The sequence below is a fragment of the Scyliorhinus torazame genome, chromosome 19 (genome assembly GCF_047496885.1).
Source record: "Scyliorhinus torazame isolate Kashiwa2021f chromosome 19, sScyTor2.1, whole genome shotgun sequence".
Lineage (NCBI taxonomy): Eukaryota > Metazoa > Chordata > Chondrichthyes > Carcharhiniformes > Scyliorhinidae > Scyliorhinus > Scyliorhinus torazame.
Genome location: NC_092725.1, coordinates 18,572,213 through 18,594,735, shown reverse-complemented (window position 1 = coordinate 18,594,735; position 22,523 = coordinate 18,572,213).

Here is a 22,523-nt window from a genome sequence, read left to right as displayed (position 1 = left end):
TACAGTTACACAGTGAGTGATCCTGACTCTGAATAAACAGTGACTCTGTACAGTTACACAATGAGTGATCTTCAGCCTGACTAAACCGTGGCTGTACATTTACACAGTGAGTGATCCTGACCCTGAATCAACAGTGACTCTGAACAGTTACACAGTGAGTGATCCTGACCCTGAATCAACAGTGGCTCTGTACAGTTGCACAGTGAGTGATCCTTACCCTGAATAACCAATGATTCTGCAAAGTTACACAGTGAGTGATTCTCACCAGGAATAAACAGTGACTCTGTACAGTTACACAGTGAGTGATGGTTACCCTGAATACACAGTGACTCTGTACAGTTACACAGTGAGTGATCCTTCCCATGAATAAACAGTGACTCTGTACAGTTACACAGCGAGTGATCCTCACCCTGAATAACAGTGACTCTGTACAGTTACACAGTGAGTGATCGTTACCCTGAATACACAGTGACTCTGTACAGTTACACAGTGAGTGATCCTTCCCATGAATAAACAGTGACTCTGTACAGTTACACAGTGAGTGATCGCTACCATGGATAAACAATGACTCTGTACAGTTACACAGTGAGTGATCCTGACCCTGAATCAACAGTGACTCTGTACAGTTACACTGTGAGTGATCCTCACGCTGAATAAACAGTGACTCTGTACAGGTACACAGTGAGTGATCCTCACCCTGAATGAACTGTGACACTGTACAGTTACACAGTGAGTGATCCTTACCCAGAATAAGCAGTGACTCTGTACAATTACACAGTGAGTGATCCTTACCCTAAATAAACAATGATTCTGCAAAGTTACACAGTGAGTGCTCCTTACCCTGAATAAACAATGACTCTGTACAGTTCAACAACGAGTGATCCTTACACTGAATAAACAGTGACTCTGTACAGTTACACAGTGAGTGACCCTCACCCTGAATAATCTGTGACTCTGTACAGTTACACAGCGAGTGATTCCTAACCTGCTGAATAAACAGTGACTCTGAACAGTTACACAGTGAGTGAACCTCACCCTGAATAAACAATGACTCTGTACAGTTACACAGTGAGTGATCCTCACCCTGAATGAACAGTGACTCTGTACAGTTACACAGTGAGTGATCCTTACCCAGAATAAACAGTGACTCTGTACAGTTACACAGTGAGTGATCCATACCCTGAATAAACAATGATTCTGTAAAGTTACACAGTGAGTGCTCCTCACCAGGAATAAACAGTGACTCTGTACAGTTACACAGTGACTGATCGTTAACCTGAATACACAGTGACTCTGTACAGTTACACAGTGAGTGATTCCTAACCTGCTGAATACACAGTGACTCTGTACAGTTACACAGTGAGTGATCCTCACCCTGAATGAACAGTGACTCTGTACAGTTACACAGTGAGTGATCCTTACCCAGAATAAACAGCGACTCTGTACAGTATCACAGTGAGTGATCCTGACTCTGAATAAACAGTGACTCTGTACAGTTACACAATGAGTGATGTTCAGCCTGACTAAACCGTGGCTGTACATTTACACAGTGAGTGATCCTGACCCTGAATCAACAGTGACTCTGTACAGTTACACAGTGAGTGATCCTCACCCTGAATGAACTGTGACTCTGTACAGTTACACAGTGAGTGATCCTTACCCAGAATAAACAGTGACTCTGTACAGTTACACAGTGAGTGACCCACACCCTGAATAAACTGTGACTCTGTACAGTTACACAGCGAGTGATTCCTAACCTGCTGAATACACAGTGACTCTGTACAGTTACACAATGAGTGATCCTCACCCTGAATGAACAGTGAATCTGTACAGTTACACAGTGAGTGATCCTTACCCAGAATAAACAGTGACTCTGTACAGTATCACAGTGAGTGATCCTGACCCTGAATAAACAGTGACTCTGTACAGTATCACAGTGAGTGATCCTGACCCTGAATAAACAGTGACTCTGTACAGTTACAAAGTGAGTGATACCTACCCTGAATAAACAGTGACTCTGTACAGTTACACAGCGAGTGATCCTTACCCTGAATAAACAGTGACTCTGAACAGTTACACAGTGAGTGATCCTGACCCTGAATCAACAGTGGCTCTGTACAGTTGCACAGCGAGTGATTCCTAACCTGCTGAATAAACAGTGACTCTGAACAGTTACACAGTGAGTGAACCTCACCCTGAATAAACAATGACTCTGTACAGTTACACAGTGAGTGATCCTCACCCTGAATGAACAGTGACTCTGTACAGTTACACAGTGAGTGATCCTTACCCAGAATAAACAGTGACTCTGTACAGTTACACAGTGAGTGATCCATACCCTGAATAAACAATGATTCTGTAAAGTTACACAGTGAGTGCTCCTCACCAGGAATAAACAGTGACTCTGTACAGTTACACAGTGACTGATCGTTAACCTGAATACACAGTGACTCTGTACAGTTACACAGTGAGTGATTCCTAACCTGCTGAATACACAGTGACTCTGTACAGTTACACAGTGAGTGATCCCCACCCTGAATGAACAGTGACTCTGTACAGTTACACAGTGAGTGATCCTTACCCAGAATAAACAGCGACTCTGTACAGTATCACAGTGAGTGATCCTGACTCTGAATAAACAGTGACTCTGTACAGTTACACAATGAGTGATCTTCAGCCTGACTAAACCGTGGCTGTACATTTACACAGTGAGTGATCCTGACCCTGAATCAACAGTGACTCTGTAAAGTTACACAGTGAGTGATCCTCACCAGGAATAAACAGTGACTCTGTACAGTTACACAGTGAATGACCCTCACCCTGAATAAACTGTGACTCTGTACAGTTACACAGCGAGTGATTCCTAACCTGCTGAATAAACAGTGACTCTGAACATTTACATAGTGAGTGATCCTCACCCTGAATATACAATGACTCTGTACAGTTACACAGTGAGTGATCCTCACCCTGAATGAACTGTGACTCTGTACAGTTACACAGTGAGTGATCCTTACCCAGAATAAACAGTGACTCTGTACAGTTACACAGTGAGTGACCCACACCCTGAATAAACTGTGACTCTGTACAGTTACACAGCGAGTGATTCCTAACCTGCTGAATACACAGTGACTCTGTACAGTTACACAATGAGTGATCCTCACCCTGAATGAACAGTGAATCTGTACAGTTACACAGTGAGTGATCCTGACCCTGAATAAACAGTGACTCTGTACAGTATCACAGTGAGTGATCCTGACCCTGAATAAACAGTGACTCTGTACAGTTACAAAGTGAGTGATACCTACCCTGAATAAACAGTGACTCTGTACAGTTACACAGCGAGTGATCCTTACCCTGAATAAACAGTGACTCTGAACAGTTACACAGTGAGTGATCCTGACCCTGAATCAACAGTGGCTCTGTACAGTTGCACAGTGAGTGATCCTTACCCTGAATAAACAATGATTCTGCAAAGTTACACAGTGAGTGATTCTCACCAGGAATAAACAGTGACTCTGTACAGTTACACAGTGAGTGATCGTTACCCTGAATAAACAATGATTCTGTAAAGTTACACAGTGAGTGATCCTCACCAGGAATAAACAGTGACTCTGTACAGTTACACAGTGACTGATCGTTACCCTGAATACACAGTGACTCTGTACAGTTACACAGTCAGTGATTCCTAACCTGCTGAATACACAGTGACTCTGTACAGTTACACAGTGAGTGATCCTCACCCTGAATGAACAGTGACTCTGTACAGTTACACAGTGAGTGATCCTTACCCAGAATAAACAGCGACTCTGTACAGTATCACAGTGAGTGATCCTGACTCTGAATAAACAGTGACTCTGTACAGTTACACAATGAGTGATCTTCAGCCTGACTAAACCGTGGCTGTACATTTACACAGTGAGTGATCCTGACCCTGAATCAACAGTGACTCTGTAAAGTTACACAGTGAGTGATCCTCACCAGGAATAAACAGTGACTCTGTACAGTTACACAGTGAATGACCCTCACCCTGAATAAACTGTGACTCTGTACAGTTACACAGCGAGTGATTCCTAACCTGCTGAATAAACAGTGACTCTGAACAGTTACATAGTGAGTGATCCTCACCCTGAATATACAATGACTCTGTACAGTTACACAGTGAGTGATCCTCACCCTGAATGAACAGTGACACTGTACAGTTACACAGTGAGTGATCCTTACCCAGAATAAGCAGTGACTCTGTACAGTTACACAGTGATTGATCCTTACCATGAATAAACAATGATTCTGTAAAGTTACACAGTGAGTGATCCTCACCAGGAATAAACAGTGACTCTGTACAGTTACACAGTGAGTGATCGTTACCCTGAATACACAGTGACTCTGTACAGTTACACAGTGATTGATTCCTAACCTGCTGAATACACAGTGACTCTGTACAGTTACACAGTGAGTGATCCTCACCCTGAATGAACAGTGACTCTGTACAGTTACACAGTGAGTGATCCTTACCCAGAATAAACAGTGACTCTGTACAGTTACACAGTGAGTGACCCACACCCTGAATAAACTGTGACTCTGTACAGTTACACAGCGAGTGATTCCTAACCTGCTGAATACACAGTGACTCTGTACAGTTACACAATGAGTGATCCTCACCCTGAATGAACAGTGAATCTGTACAGTTACACAGAGAGTGATCCTTACCCAGAATAAACAGTGACTCTGTACAGTATCACAGTGAATGATCCTGACCCTGAATAAACAGTGACTCTGTACAGTATCACAGTGAGTGATCCTGACCCTGAATAAACAGTGACTCTGTACAGTTACACAGTGAGTGATACCTACCCTGAATAAACAGTGACTCTGTACATTTACACAGTGAGTGATCCTTACCCTGAATAAACAGTGACTCTGTACAGTTACACAGTGAGTGATCCTTACCCTGAATAAACAGTGACTCTGTACAGTTACACAGTGAGTGATCCTTACCCAGAATAAACAGTGACTCTGTACAGTTACACAGTGATTGATCCTTACCCTGAATAAACAATGATTCTGTAAAGTTACACTGTGAGTGATCCTCTCCAGGAATAAACAGTGACTCTGTACAGTTACACAGTGAGTGATCGTTACCCTGAATACACAGTGACTCTGTACAGTTACACAGTGATTGATTCCTAACCTGCTGAATACACAGTGACTCTGTACAGTTACACAGTGAGTGATCCTTACCCAGAATAAACAGTGACTCTGTACAGTATCACAGTGAGTGATCCTGACTCTGAATAAACAGTGACTCTCTACAGTTACACAGTGAGTGATCTTCAGCCTGACTAAACTGGGGCTGTACATTTACACAGTGAGTGATCCTTACCCTGAATAAACAGTGACTCTGTGCAGTTACACAGCGAGTGATCCTTACCCTGAATAAACAGTGACTCTGCACAGTTACACAGTGAGTGATCCTTACCCTGAATACACAGTGACTCTGTACAGTTACACAGTGATTGATTCCTAACCTGCTGAATACACAGTGACTCTGTACAGTTACACAGTGAGTGATCCTTACCCAGAATAAACAGTGACTCTGTACAGTATCACAGTGAGTGATCCTGACTCTGAATAAACAGTGACTCTCTACAGTTACACAGTGAGTGATCTTCAGCCTGACTAAACTGGGGCTGTACATTTACACAGTGAGTGATCCTTACCCTGAATAAACAGTGACTCTGTGCAGTTACACAGCGAGTGATCCTTACCCTGAATAAACAGTGACTCTGCACAGTTACACAGTGAGTGATCCTTACCCTGAATAAACAGTGACTCTGCACAGTTACACAGTGAGTGATCCTTACCCTGGATCAACAGTGACTCTGTACAGTTACACAGTGAGTGATCTTTACCCTGAATAAACAGTGACTCTGCACAGTTACACAGTGAGTGATCCTTACCCTAAATAAACAATGACTCTGCAAAGTTACACAGTGAGTGATCCTTACCCTGAATAAACAATGACTCTGTACAGTTCCACAACGAGTGATCCTCACACTGAATAAACAGTGACTCTGTACAGTTACACAGTGAGTGATCCTCACCCTGAATAAACAGTGACTCTGTACAGTTACACAGCGAGTGATTCCTAACCTGCTGAATAAACAGTGACTCTGAACAGTTACACAGTGAGTGAACCTCACCCTGAATAAACAGTGACTCTGTACAGTTACACAGTGAGTGACCCACACCCTGAATAAACTGTGACTCTGTACAGTTACACAGCGAGTGATTCCTAACCTGCTGAATACACAGTGACTCTGTACAGTTACACAATGAGTGATCCTCACCCTGAATGAACAGTGAATCTGTACAGTTACACAGAGAGTGATCCTTACCCAGAATAAACAGTGACTCTGTACAGTATCACAGTGAATGATCCTGACCCTGAATAAACAGTGACTCTGTACAGTATCACAGTGAGTGATCCTGACCCTGAATAAACAGTGACTCTGTACAGTTACAGAGTGAGTGATACCTACCCTGAATAAACAGTGACTCTGTACAGTTACACAGCGAGTGATCCTTACCCTGAATAAACAGTGACTCTGAACTGTTACACAGTGAGTGATCCTGACCCTGAATCAACAGTGGCTCTGTACAGTTGCACAGTGAGTGATCCTTACCCTGAATAAAAAATGATTCTGCAAAGTTACACAGTGAGTGATTCTCACCAGGAATAAAAAGTGACTCTGTACAGTTACACAGTGAGTGATCCTTACCCTGAATACACAGTGACTCTGTACATTTACACAGTGAGTGATCGTTACCCTGAATACACAGTGACTCTGTACAGTTACACAGTGAGTGATCCTTCCCATGAATAAACAGTGACTCTGTACAGTTACACAGTGAGTGATCGCTACCATGGATAAACAATGACTCTGTACAGTTACGCAGTGAGTGATCCTCACCCGGAATAAACAGTGACTCTGTACAGTTAGTTACACAGTGAGTGATCCTCACCCTGAATAAACAGTGACTCTGTACGGTTACACAGTGAGTGATCCTCACCCTGAATAAACAGGGACTCTGTACAGTTACACAGTGAGTGATCCTTACCCTGAATAAACAATGACTCTGTACAGTTCTACAACGAGTGATCCTCACACTGAATAAACAGTGACTCAGTACAGTTACACAGTGATTGACCCTCACCCTGAATAAACTGTGACTCTGTACAGTTACACAGCGAGTGATTCCTAACCTGCTGAATAAACAGTGACTCTGAACAGTTACACAGTGAGTGATCCTCACCCTGAATATACAATGACTCTGTACAGTTACACAGTGAGTGATCCTCACCCTGAATGAACAGTGACACTGTACAGTTACACAGTGAGTGATCCTTACCCAGAATAAACAGTGACTCTGTACAGTTACACAGTGATTGATCCTTACCCTGAATAAACAATGATTCTGTAAAGTTACACAGTGAGTGATCCTCTCCAGGAATAAACAGTGACTCTGTACAGTTACACAGTGAGTGATCGTTACCCTGAATACACAGTGTCTCTGTACAGTTACACAGTGATTGATTCCTAACCTGCTGAATACACAGTGACTCTGTACAGTTACACAGTGAGTGATCCTCATCCTGAATGACCAGTGACTCTGTACAGTTACACAGTGAGTGATCCTTACCCAGAATAAACAGTGACTCTGTACAGTATCACAGTGAGTGATCCTGACTCTGAATAAACAGTGACTCTCTACAGTTACACAGTGAGTGATCTTCAGCCTGACTAAACTGGGGCTGTACATTTACACAGTGAGTGATCCTTACCCTGAATAAACAGTGACTCTGTGCAGTTACACAGCGAGTGATCCTTACCCTGAATAAACAGTGACTCTGCACAGTTACACAGTGAGTGATCCTGACCCTGAATAAACAGTGACTCTGTACAGTTACACAGTGATGATCCTTACCCTAAATAAACAATGACTCTGCAAAGTTACACAGTGAGTGATCCTTACCCTGAATAAACAATGACTCTGTACAGTTCCACAACGAGTGATCCTCACACTGAATTAACAGTGACTCTGTACAGTTACACAGTGAGTGACCCTCACCCTGAATAATCTGTGACTCTGTACAGTTACACAGCGAGTGATTCCTAACCTGCTGAATAAACAGTGACTCTGAACAGTTACACAGTGAGTGAACCTCACCCTGAATAAACAATGACTCTGTACAGTTACACAGTGAGTGATCCTCACCCTGAATGAACAGTGACTCTGTACAGTTACACAGTGAGTGATCCTTACCCAGAATAAACAGTGACTCTGTACTGTTACACAGTGAGTGATCCTTACCCTGAATAAACAATGATTCTGTAAAGTTACACAGTGAGTGATCCTCACCAGGAATAAACAGTGACTCTGTACAGTTACACAGTGAGTGATCGTTACCCTGAATACACAGTCACTCTGTACAGTTACACAGTGAGTGATTCCTAACCTGCTGAATACACAGTGACTCTGTACAGTTACACAGTGAGTGATCCTCACCCTGAATGAACAGTGACTCTGTACAGTTACACAGTGAGTGATCCTCACCCAGAATAAACAGCGACTCTGTACAGTATCACAGTGAGTGATCCTGACTCTGAATAAACAGTGACTCTGTACAGTTACACGATGAGTGATCTTCAGCCTGACTAAACCGTGGCTGTACATTTACACAGTGAGTGATCCTGACCCTGAATCAACAGTGACTCTGTACAGTTACACAGTGAGTGATCCTTACCTTGAATAAACAGTGACTCTGTACAGTTACACAGCGAGTGATCCTTACCCTACATAAACAATGATTCTGCAAAGTTACACAGTGAGTGATTCTCACCAGGAATATACAGTGACTCTGTATAGTTACACAGTGAGTGATCCTCACCCTGAATAAACAGTGACTCTGCACAGTTACACAGTGAGTGATCCTCACCCTGAATAAACAGTGACTCTGCACAGTTACACAGTGAGTAATCCTTTTCTGAATAAACAGTGACTCTGTACAGTTACACAGTGAGTGATCCTGACCCTGAATCAACAGTGACTCTGTACAGTTACACTGTGAGTGATCCTCACGCTGAAAAAACAGTGACTCTGTACAGGTACACAGTGAGTGATCCTTACCCTGAATAAACAATGTCTCTGTACAGTTACACAGTGAGTGACCCTCACCCTGAATAAACTGTGACTCTGTACAGTTACACAGCGAGTGATCCTCACCCTGAATAAACAGTGACTCTGCACAGTTACACAGTGAGTGATCCTCACCCTGAATAAACAGTGACTCTGCACAGTTACACAGTGAGTGATCCTTACCCTGAATAAACAGTGACTCTGTACAGTTACACAGTGAGTGATCATCACCCTGAATAAACAGTGACTTTGCACAGTTACACAGCGAGTGATCCTCACCCTGAATAAACAGTGACTCTGTACAGTTACACAGTGAGTGATCCTCACCCTGAATAAACAGTGACTATGTACAGTTACACAGTGAGTGATCCACACGCTGAATAAACAGTGACTCTGTACAGTTACACAGTGAGTGATCCTCACCCTGAATAAACAGTGACTCTGTACAGTTACACAGCGAGTGATCCTCACCATGAATAAACAGTGACTCTGTACAGTTACACAGTGAGTGATCCTTACCCTGAATACACAGTGACTCTGTACAGTTACACAGTGAGTGATCATCACCCTGAATAAACAGTGACTCTGCACAGTTACACAGCGAGTGATCCTCACCCTGAATAAACAGTGAATCTGCACATTTACACAGTGAGTGATCCTCACCCTGAATAAACAGTGACTCTGCACAGTTACACAGTGAGTGATCATCACCTTGAATAAACAGTGACTCTGCACACTTACACAGTGAGTGATCCTTACCCTGAATAAACAGTGACTCTGCACAGTTACACAGTGAGTGATCCTCGTCCTGAATAAACAGTGACTCTGTACAGTTACACAGCGAGTGATCCTTTCGCATGAATAAACAGTGACTCTGCACAGTTACACAGTGAGTGATCCATACCCTGAATAAACAGTGACTCTGCACAGTTACACAGTGAGTGATCCTTACCCTGAATAAACAGTGACTCTGTACAGTTACACAGTGAGTGATCATCACCCTGAATAAACAGTGACTCTGTACAGTTACCCAGTGAGTGATCATCATCCTGAATAAACAGTGACTCTGTACAGTTACACAGCGAGTGATCCTTTCGCATGAATAAACAGTGACTCTGCACAGTTACACAGTGAGTGATCCATACCCTGAATAAACAGTAACTCTGCACAGTTACACAGTGAGTGATCCTTACGCTGAAGAAACAGTGACTCTGTACAGTTACACAGTGAGTGATCCTTATCCTGAATAAACAATGTCTCTGTACAGTTACACAATGAGTGATCCTCACACTGAATAAACAGTGACTCTGTACAGTTACACCGCGAGTGATTCCAAACCTGCTGAATACAAAGTAACTCTGTACAGTTACACAGTGAGTGATCCTCACCCTGAATAAACTGTGACTCTGTACAGTTACACAGCGAGTGATTCACACCATGAAAAAATGTGACTCTGTACAGTTACACAGTGAGTGATCCTTACCCTGAATAAACAGTGACTCTGTACAGTTACACAGCGAGTGATCCTTTCGCATGAATAAACAGTGACTCTGCACAGTTACACAGTGAGTGATCCATACCCTGAATAAACAGTGACTCTGCACAGTTGCACAGTGAGTAATCCTTACCCTGACTAAACAGTGACTCTGTACAGTTACACAGTGAGTGATCATCATCCTGAATAAACAGTGACTCTGTACAGTTACACAGCGAGTGATCCTTTCGCATGAATAAACAGTGACTCTGCACAGTTACACAGTGAGTGATCCATACCCTGAATAAACAGTGACTCTGCACAGTTACACAGTGAGTGATCCTCACCCTGAATAAACAGTTACTCTGTACAGTCGCACAGTGAGTGATCCTTACGCTGAAGAAACAGTGATTCTGTACAGATACACAGTGAGTGATCCTTATCCTGAATAAACAGTGACTCTGTACAGTTACACAGTGAGTGATCCACACGCTGAATAAACAGTGACTCTGTACAGTTAGACAGTGAGTGATCCTCACCCTGAATAAACAGTGACTCTGTACAGTTACACAGCGAGTGATCCTCACCATGAATAAACAGTGACTCTGTACAGTTACACAGTGAGTGATCCTTACCCTGAATACACAGTGACTCTGTACAGTTACACAGTGAGTGATCATCACCCTGAATAAACAGTGACTCTGCAGTTACACAGCGAGTGATCCTCACCCTGAATAAACAGTGAATCTGCACAGTTACACAGTGGGTGATCCTCACCCTGAATATACAGTGACTCTGCACAGTTACACAGTGAGTGATCATCACCTTGAATAAAGAGTGACTCTGCACAGTTACACAGTGAGTGATCCTTACCCTGAATAAACAGTGACTCTGCACAGTTACACAGTGAGTGATCCTCATCCTGAATAAACAGTGACTCTGTACAGTTACACAGCGAGTGATCCTTTCGCATGAATAAACAGTGACTCTGCACAGTTACACAGTGAGTGATCCATACCCTGAATAAACAGTGACTCTGCACAGTTACACAGTGAGTGATCCATACCCTGAATAAACAGTGACTCTGCACAGTTACACAGTGAGTGATCCTTACCCTGAATAAACAGTGACTCTGCACAGTTACACAGTGAGTGATCCTCATCCTGAATAAACAGTGACTCTGTACAGTTACATAGCGAGTGATCCTTTCGCATGAATAAACAGTGACTCTGCACAGTTACACAGTGAGTGATCCATACCCTGAATAAACAGTGACTCTGCACTGTTACACAGTGAGTGATCCTCACCCTGAATAAACAGTGACTCTGTACAGTCGCACAGTGAGTGATCCTTACGCTGAAGAAACACTGACACTGTACAGTTACACAGTGAGTGATCCTTATCCTGAATAAACAATGTCTCTGTACAGTTACACAACGAGTGATCCTCACACTGAATAAACAGTGACTCTGTACAGTTACACTGCGAGTGATTCCTAACCTGCTGAATACAAAGTGACTCTGTACAGTTACACAGTGAGTGATCCTCACCCTGAATAAACTGTGACTCTGTACAATTACACAGCGAGTGATTCACACCATGAATAAAATGTGACTCTGTACAGTTACACAGTGAGTGATCCTTACCCTGAATAAACAGTGACTCTGTACAGTTACACAGTGAGTGATCCTTACCCTGAATAAACAGTGACCTGTACAGTTACACAGTGTGTGATCCTTACCCTGAATAAACAGTGACTCTGCACAGTTACACAGTGTGTGATCCTTACCCTGAATAAACAGTGACTCTGTACAGTTACACAGTGAGTGATCCTCACACTGAATAAGCAGTGACTCTGTACAATCACACAGCGAGTGATCCTCATCCTGAATAAACAGTGTCTCTGTACAGTTACACAGTGAGTGATCCTCACACTGAATGAACAGTGACTCTGTACAGTTACACAGTGAGTGATCCTCACCCTGAATAAACAGTGACTCTGTACAGTTACACAGCGAGTGATCCTCACCCTGAATAAATAGTGACTCTGTACAGTTACACAGTGAGTTATCGTTAACCTGAATACACAGTGACTCTGTGCAGTTACACAGTGAGTGATCATCACCCTGAATAAACAGTGACTCTGCACAGTTACACAGTGAGTGATCATCACCCTGAATAAACAGTGGCTCTGCACAGTTACACAGCGAGTGATCCTCACCCTGAGTAAACAGTGACTCTGCACAGTTCCACAGTGAGTGATCATCACGCTGAATAAACAGTGACTCTGTACAGTTACACAGTGAGTGATCCTTACCCTGAATAAAAAATGTCTCTGTACAGTTACACAGTGAGTGACCCTCACCCTGAATAAACTTTGACTCTGTACAGTTACACAGCAAGTGATCCTCACCCTGGATAAACAGTGACTCTGCACAGTTACACAGTGAGTGATCTTCACCCTGAATAAACAGTGACTCTGCACAGTTACACAGTGAGTGATCCTTACCCTGAATAAACAGTGACTCTGTACAGTTACACAGTGAGTGATCCTCACCCTGAATACACAGTGACTCTGTACAGTTACACAGTGAGTGATCATCACCCGGAATAAACAGTGACTCTGCACAGTTACACAGTGAGTGATCATCACCCTGAATAAACAGTGGCTCTGCACAGTTACACAGTGAGTGACCCTTAACCTGAATAAACAGTGACTCTGTACAGTTGCACAGTGAGTGATCATCACCCTGAATAAACAGTGGCACTGCACAGTCACACAGCGAGTGATCCTCACCCTGAGTAAACAGTGACTCTGCACAGTTTCACAGTGAGTGATCCTCACCCTGAATAAACAGTGACTCTCCACAGTTACACAGTGAGTGATCCTTACCCTGAATAAACAGTGACTCTGTACAGCTACACAGTGAGTGATCATCACCCTGAATAAACAGTGACTCTCTACAGTTACACAGCGAGTGATCCTTACCCTGAATAAACAGTGACTATGTACAGTTAGACAGTGAGTGATCCTCACCCTGAATAAACAGTGACTCTCAACAGTTACACAGTGAGTGATCCTTACCCTGAATAAACAGTGACTCTGTACAGTTACAGTGAGTGATCATCATCCTGAATAAACAGTGACTCTGTACAGTTACACAGCGAGTGATCCTTACCCTGAATAAACAGTGACTATGTACAGTTACACAGTGAGTGATCCTCACGCTGAATAAACAGTGACTCTGTACAGTTACACAGCGAGTGATCCTCATCCTGAATAAACAGTGTCTCTGTACAGTTACACAGTGAGTGATCATCAACCTGAATAAACAGTGACTCTGTACAGTTACACAGTGAGTGATCCTTACCCTGAATAAACAGTGACTCTGTACAGTTACACAGCGAGTGATCCTTTCGCATGAATAAACAGTGACTCTGCACAGTTACACAGTGAGTGATCCATACCCTGAATAAACAGTGACTCTGCACAGTTGCACAGTGAGTGATCCTTACCCTGACTAAACAGTGACTCTGTACAGTTACACAGCGAGTGATCCTTTCGCATGAATAAACAGTGACTCTGCACAGTTACACAGTGAGTGATCCATACCCTGAATAAACAGTGACTCTGCACAGTTACACAGTGAGTGATCCTCACCCTGAATAAACAGTTACTCTGTACAGTCGCACAGTGAGTGATCCTTACGCTGAAGAAACAGTTACTCTGTACAGTCGCACAGTGAGTGATCCTTACGCTGAAGAAACAGTGATTCTGTACAGATACACAGTGAGTGATCCTTATCCTGAATAAACAGTGACTCTGTACAGTTACACAGTGAGTGATCCACACGCTGAATAAACAGTGACTCTGTACAGTTAGACAGTGAGTGATCCTCACCCTGAATAAACAGTGACTCTGTACAGTTACACAGCGAGTGATCCTCACCATGAATAAACAGTGACTCTGTACAGTTACACAGTGAGTGATCCTTACCCTGAATACACAGTGACTCTGTACAGTTACACAGTGAGTGATCATCACCCTGAATAAACAGTGACTCTGCAGTTACACAGCGAGTGATCCTCACCCTGAATAAACAGTGAATCTGCACAGTTACACAGTGGGTGATCCTCACCCTGAATATACAGTGACTCTGCACAGTTACACAGTGAGTGATCATCACCTTGAATAAAGAGTGACTCTGCACAGTTACACAGTGAGTGATCCTTACCCTGAATAAACAGTGACTCTGCACAGTTACACAGTGAGTGATCCTCATCCTGAATAAACAGTGACTCTGTACAGTTACACAGCGAGTGATCCTTTCGCATGAATAAACAGTGACTCTGCACAGTTACACAGTGAGTGATCCATACCCTGAATAAACAGTGACTCTGCACAGTTACACAGTGAGTGATCCATACCCTGAATAAACAGTGACTCTGCACAGTTACACAGTGAGTGATCCTTACCCTGAATAAACAGTGACTCTGCACAGTTACACAGTGAGTGATCCTCATCCTGAATAAACAGTGACTCTGTACAGTTACATAGCGAGTGATCCTTTCGCATGAATAAACAGTGACTCTGCACAGTTACACAGTGAGTGATCCATACCCTGAATAAACAGTGACTCTGCACTGTTACACAGTGAGTGATCCTCACCCTGAATAAACAGTGACTCTGTACAGTCGCACAGTGAGTGATCCTTACGCTGAAGAAACACTGACACTGTACAGTTACACAGTGAGTGATCCTTATCCTGAATAAACAATGTCTCTGTACAGTTACACAACGAGTGATCCTCACACTGAATAAACAGTGACTCTGTACAGTTACACTGCGAGTGATTCCTAACCTGCTGAATACAAAGTGACTCTGTACAGTTACACAGTGAGTGATCCTCACCCTGAATAAACTGTGACTCTGTACAATTACACAGCGAGTGATTCACACCATGAATAAAATGTGACTCTGTACAGTTACACAGTGAGTGATCCTTACCCTGAATAAACAGTGACTCTGTACAGTTACACAGTGAGTGATCCTTACCCTGAATAAACAGTGACCTGTACAGTTACACAGTGTGTGATCCTTACCCTGAATAAACAGTGACTCTGCACAGTTACACAGTGTGTGATCCTTACCCTGAATAAACAGTGACTCTGTACAGTTACACAGTGAGTGATCCTCACACTGAATAAGCAGTGACTCTGTACAATCACACAGCGAGTGATCCTCATCCTGAATAAACAGTGTCTCTGTACAGTTACACAGTGAGTGATCCTCACACTGAATGAACAGTGACTCTGTACAGTTACACAGTGAGTGATCCTCACCCTGAATAAACAGTGACTCTGTACAGTTACACAGCGAGTGATCCTCACCCTGAATAAATAGTGACTCTGTACAGTTACACAGTGAGTTATCGTTAACCTGAATACACAGTGACTCTGTACAGTTACACAGTGAGTGATCATCACCCTGAATAAACAGTGACTCTGCACAGTTACACAGTGAGTGATCATCACCCTGAATAAACAGTGGCTCTGCACAGTTACACAGCGAGTGATCCTCACCCTGAGTAAACAGTGACTCTGCACAGTTCCACAGTGAGTGATCCTCACGCTGAATAAACAGTGACTCTGTACAGTTACACAGTGAGTGATCCTTACCCTGAATAAAAAATGTCTCTGTACAGTTACACAGTGAGTGACCCTCACCCTGAATAAATAGTGACTCTGTACAGTTACACAGTGAGTTATCGTTAACCTGAATACACAGTGACTCTGTACAGTTACACAGTGAGTGATCATCACCCTGAATAAACAGTGACTCTGCACAGTTACACAGTGAGTGATCATCACCCTGAATAAACAGTGGCTCTGCACAGTTACACAGCGAGTGATCCTCACCCTGAGTAAACAGTGACTCTGCACAGTTCCACAGTGAGTGATCCTCACGCTGAATAAACAGTGACTCTGTACAGTTACACAGTGAGTGATCCTTACCCTGAATAAAAAATGTCTCTGTACAGTTACACAGTGAGTGACCCTCACCCTGAATAAACTGTGACTCTGTACAGTTACACAGTGAGTGATCTTCACCCTGAATAAACAGTGACTCTGCACAGTTACACAGTGAGTGATCCTTACCCTGAATAAACAGTGACTCTGTACAGTTACACAGTGAGTGATCCTCACCCTGAATACACAGTGACTCTGTACAGTTACACAGTGAGTGATCATCACCCGGAATAAACAGTGACTCTGCACAGTTACACAGTGAGTGATCATCACCCTGAATAAACAGTGGCTCTGCACAGTTACACAGTGAGTGACCCTTAACCTGAATAAACAGTGACTCTGTACAGTTACACAGTGAGTGATCATCACCCTGAATAAACAGTGGCACTGCACAGTCACACAGCGAGTGATCCTCACCCTGAGTAAACAGTGACTCTGCACAGTTTCACAGTGAGTGATCCTCACCCTGAATAAACAGTGACTCTCCACAGTTACACAGTGAGTGATCCTTACCCTGAATAAACAGTGACTCTGTACAGCTACACAGTGAGTGATCATCACCATGAATAAACAGTGACTCTCTACAGTTACACAGCGAGTGATCCTTACCCTGAATAAACAGTGACTATGTACAGTTAGACAGTGAGTGATCCTCACCCTGAATAAACAGTGACTCTCCACAGTTACACAGTGAGTGATCCTTACCCTGAATAAACAGTGACTCTGTACAGTTACACAGTGAGTGATCATCATCCTGAATAAACAGTGACTCTGTACAGTTACACAGCGAGTGATCCTTACCCTGAATAAACAGTGACTATGTACAGTTACACAGTGAGTGATCCTCACGCTGAATAAACAGTGACTCTGTACAGTTACACAGCGAGTGATCCTCATCCTGAATAAACAGTGTCTCTGTACAGTTACACAGTGAGTGATCATCAACCTGAATAAACAGTGACTCTGTACAGTTACACAGTGAGTGATCCTTACCCTGAATAAACAGTGACTCTGTACAGTTACACAGCGAGTGATCCTTTCGCATGAATAAACAGTGACTCTGCACAGTTACACAGTGAGTGATCCATACCCTGAATAAACAGTGACTCTGCACAGTTGCACAGTGAGTGATCCTTACCCTGACTAAACAGTGACTCTGTACAGTTACACATTGAGTGATCATTATCCTGAATAAACAGTGACTCTGTACAGTTACACAGCGAGTGATCCTTTCGCATGAATAAACAGTGACTCTGCACAGTTACACAGTGAGTGATCCATACCCTGAATAAACAGTGACTCTGCACAGTTACACAGTGAGTGATCCTCACCCTGAATAAGCAGTTACTCTGTACAGTCGCACAGTGAGTGATCCTTACGCTGAAGAAACAGTGATTCTGTACAGATACACAGTGAGTGATCCTTATCCTGAATAAACAGTGACTCTGTACAGTTACACAGTGAGTGATCCACACGCTGAATAAACAGTGACTCTGTACAGTTAGACAGTGAGTGATCCTCACCCTGAATAAACAGTGACTCTGTACAGTTACACAGCGAGTGATCCTCACCATGAATAAACAGTGACTCTGTACAGTTACACAGTGAGTGATCATCACCCTGAATAAACAGTGACTCTGCAGTTACACAGCGAGTGATCCTCACCCTGAATAAACAGTGAATCTGCACAGTTACACAGTGGGTGATCCTCACCCTGAATATACAGTGACTCTGCACAGTTACACAGTGAGTGATCATCACCTTGAATAAAGAGTGACTCTGCACAGTTACACAGTGAGTGATCCTTACCCTGAATAAACAGTGACTCTGCACAGTTACACAGTGAGTGATCCTCATCCTGAATAAACAGTGACTCTGTACAGTTACACAGCGAGTGATCCTTTCGCATGAATAAACAGTGACTCTGCACAGTTACACAGTGAGTGATCCATACCCTGAATAAACAGTGACTCTGCACAGTTACACAGTGAGTGATCCATACCCTGAATAAAGAGTGACTCTGCACAGTTACACAGTGAGTGATCCTTACCCTGAATAAACAGTGACTCTGCACAGTTACACAGTGAGTGATCCTCATCCTGAATAAATAGTGACTCTGTACAGTTACACAGCGAGTGATCCTTTCGCATGAATAAACAGTGACTCTGCACAGTTACACAGTGAGTGATCCATACCCTGAATAAACAGTGACTCTGCACAGTTACACAGTGAGTGATCCTTACGCTGAAGAAACACTGACACTGTACAGTTACACAGTGAGTGATCCTTATCCTGAATAAACAATGTCTCTGTACAGTTACACAACGAGTGATCCTCACACTGAATAAACAGTGACTCTGCACAGTTACACAGTGAGTGATCATCACCTTGAATAAAGAGTGACTCTGCACAGTTACACAGTGAGTGATCCTTACCCTGAATAAACAGTGACTCTGCACAGTTACACAGTGAGTGATCCTCATCCTGAATAAACAGTGACTCTGTACAGTTACACAGCGAGTGATCCTTTCGCATGAATAAACAGTGACTCTGCACAGTTACACAGTGAGTGATCCATACCCTGAATAAACAGTGACTCTGCACAGTTACACAGTGAGTGATCCATACCCTGAATAAAGAGTGACTCTGCACAGTTACACAGTGAGTGATCCTTACCCTGAATAAACAGTGACTCTGCACAGTTACACAGCGAGTGATCCTCACCCTGAATAAATAGTGACTCTGTACAGTTACACAGTGAGTTATCGTTAACCTGAATACACAGTGACTCTGTACAGTTACACAGTGAGTGATCATCACCCTGAATAAACAGTGACTCTGCACAGTTACACAGTGAGTGATCATCACCCTGAATAAACAGTGGCTCTGCACAGTTACACATTGAGTGATCCTCACCCTGAGTAAACAGTGACTCTGCACAGTTACACAGTGAGTGATCCTCACGCTGAATAAACAGTGACTCTGTACAGTTACAGAGTGAGTGATCCTTACCCTGAATAAACAATGTCTCTGTACAGTTACACAGTGAGTGACCCACACCCTGAATAAACTGTGACTCTGTACAGTTACACAGCGAGTGATCCTCACCCTGGATAAACAGTGACTCTGCACAGTTACACAGTGAGTGATCTTCACCCTGAATAAACAGTGACTCTGCACAGTTACACAGTGAGTGATCCTTACCCTGAATAAACAGTGACTCTGTACAGTTACACAGTGAGTGATCATCACCCGGAATAAACAGTGACTCTGCACAGTTACACAGTGAGTGATCATCACCCTGAATAACCAGTGGCTCTGCACAGTTACACAGCGAGTGATCCTCACCCTGAGTAAACAGTGACTCTGCACAGTTACACAGTGAGTGATCCTCACCCTGAATAAACAGTGACTCTCCACAGTTACACAGTGAGTGATCCTTACCCTGAATAAACATTGACTCTGTACAGTTACACAGTGAGTAATCATCACCCTGAATAAACAGTGACTCTGTACAGTTACACAGCGAGTGATCCTTACCCTGAATAAACAGTGACTATGTACAGTTACACAGTGAGTGATCCTCACCATGAATAAACAGTGACTCTCCACAGTTACACAGTGAGTGATCCTTACCCTGAATAAACAGTGACTCTGTACAGTTACACAGTGAGTGATCATCATCCTGAATAAACAGTGACTCTGTACAGTTACACAGCGAGTGATCCTTTCCCTGAATAAACAGTGACTATGTACAGTTACACAGTGAGTGATCCTCACACTGAATAAACAGTGACTCTGTACAGTTACACAGCGAGTGATCCTCATCCTGAATAAACAGTGTCTCTGTACAGTTACACAGTGAGTGATCCTCACCCTGAATAAACAGTGACTCTGTACAGTTACACAGTAAGTGATCCTCACCCTGAATAAACAGTGACTCTGTACAGTTACACAGTGAGTGATCCTTACCCTGAATAAACAGTGACTCTGTACAGTTACACAGTGAGTGATCCTCACCCTGAATAAACAGTGACTCTGTACAGTTACACAGCGAGTGATCCTTCCCCTGAATAAACAGTAACTCTGTACAGTTACACAGTGAGTGATCCTCACCCTGAATAAACAGTGACTCTGTACAGTTACACAGCGAGTGATCCTCACCCTGAATAAACAGTGACTCTGTACAGTTACACAGTGAGTGATCGTTACCCTGAATACACAGTGACTCTGTACAGTTACACAGTGAGTGATCATCACCCGGAATAAACAGTGACTCTGCACAGTTACACAGTGAGTGATCATCACCCTGAATAAACAGTGGCTCTGCACAGTTACACAGCGAGTGATCCTCACCCTGAGTAAACAGTGACTCTGCACAGTTACACAGTGAGTGATCCTCACCCTGAATAAACAGTGACTCTGCACAGTTACACAGTGAGTGATCCTTACCCTGAATAAACAGTGACTCTGTACAGTTACACAGCGAGTGATCCTTACCCTGAATAAACAGTGACTCTGCACAGTTACACAGTGAGTGATCCATACACTGAATAAACAGTGACTCTGCACAGTTACACAGTGAGTGATCCTGACCCTGAATAAACAGTGACTCTGTACAGTTACACAGTGAGTGATCCTTAACCTGAATAAACAATGATTCTGTAAAGTTACACAGTGAGTGATCCTCACCAGGAATAAACAGTGACTCTGTACAGTTACACAGTGAGTGAACGTTACCCTGAATACACAGTGACTCTGTACAGTTACACAGTGAGTGATCCTTACCCTGAATAAACAGTGACTCTGCACAGTTACACAGTGAGTGATCCTCATCCTGAATAAACAGTGACTCTGCACAGTTACACAGTGAGTGATCCATACCCTGAATAAACAGTGACCCTGCACAGTTACACAGTGAGTGATCCTTACCCTGAATAAACAATGTCTCTGTACTGTTACACAGTGAGTGACCCTCACCCTGAATAAACTGTGACTCTGTACAGTTACACAGCGAGTGATCCTCACCCTGGATAAACAGTGACTCTGCACAGTTACACCGTGAGTGATCTTCACCCTGAATAAACAGTGACTCTGCACAGTTACACAGTGAGTGATCCTTACCCTGAATAAACAGTGACTCTGGACAGTTACACACTGAGTGATCCTTACCCTGAATAAACAGTGACTCTGCACAGTTACACAGTGAGTGATCATCACCCTGAATAAACAGTGACTCTGCACAGTTACACAGCGAGTGATCCTCACCCTGAATAAACAGTGACTTTGTACAGTTACACAGTGAGTGATCCTCACCCTGAATAAACAGTGACTCTGTACAGTTACACAGTGAGTGATCCTCACCCTGAATAAACAGTGACTCTGTACAGTTACACAGCGAGTGATCCTCACCCTGAATAAACAGTGACTCTGTACAGTTACACAGTGAGTGATCGTTACCCTGAATACACAGTGACTCTGTACAGTTACACAGTGAGTGATCATCACCCAGAATAAACAGTGACTCTGCACAGTTACACAGTGAGTGATCATCACCCTGAATAAACAGTGGCTCTGCACAGTTACACAGTGAGTGATCCTTAACCTGAATAAACAGTGGCACTGCACAGTCACACAGTGAGTGATCATCACCCTGAGTAAACAGTGACTCTGCACAGTTACACAGTGAGTGATCCTCACCCTGAATAAACAGTGACTCTGCACAGTTACACAGTGAGTGATCATCACCCTGAATAAACAGTGGCACTGCACAGTGACACAGCGAGTGATCCTCACCCTGAGTAAACAGTGACTCTGCACA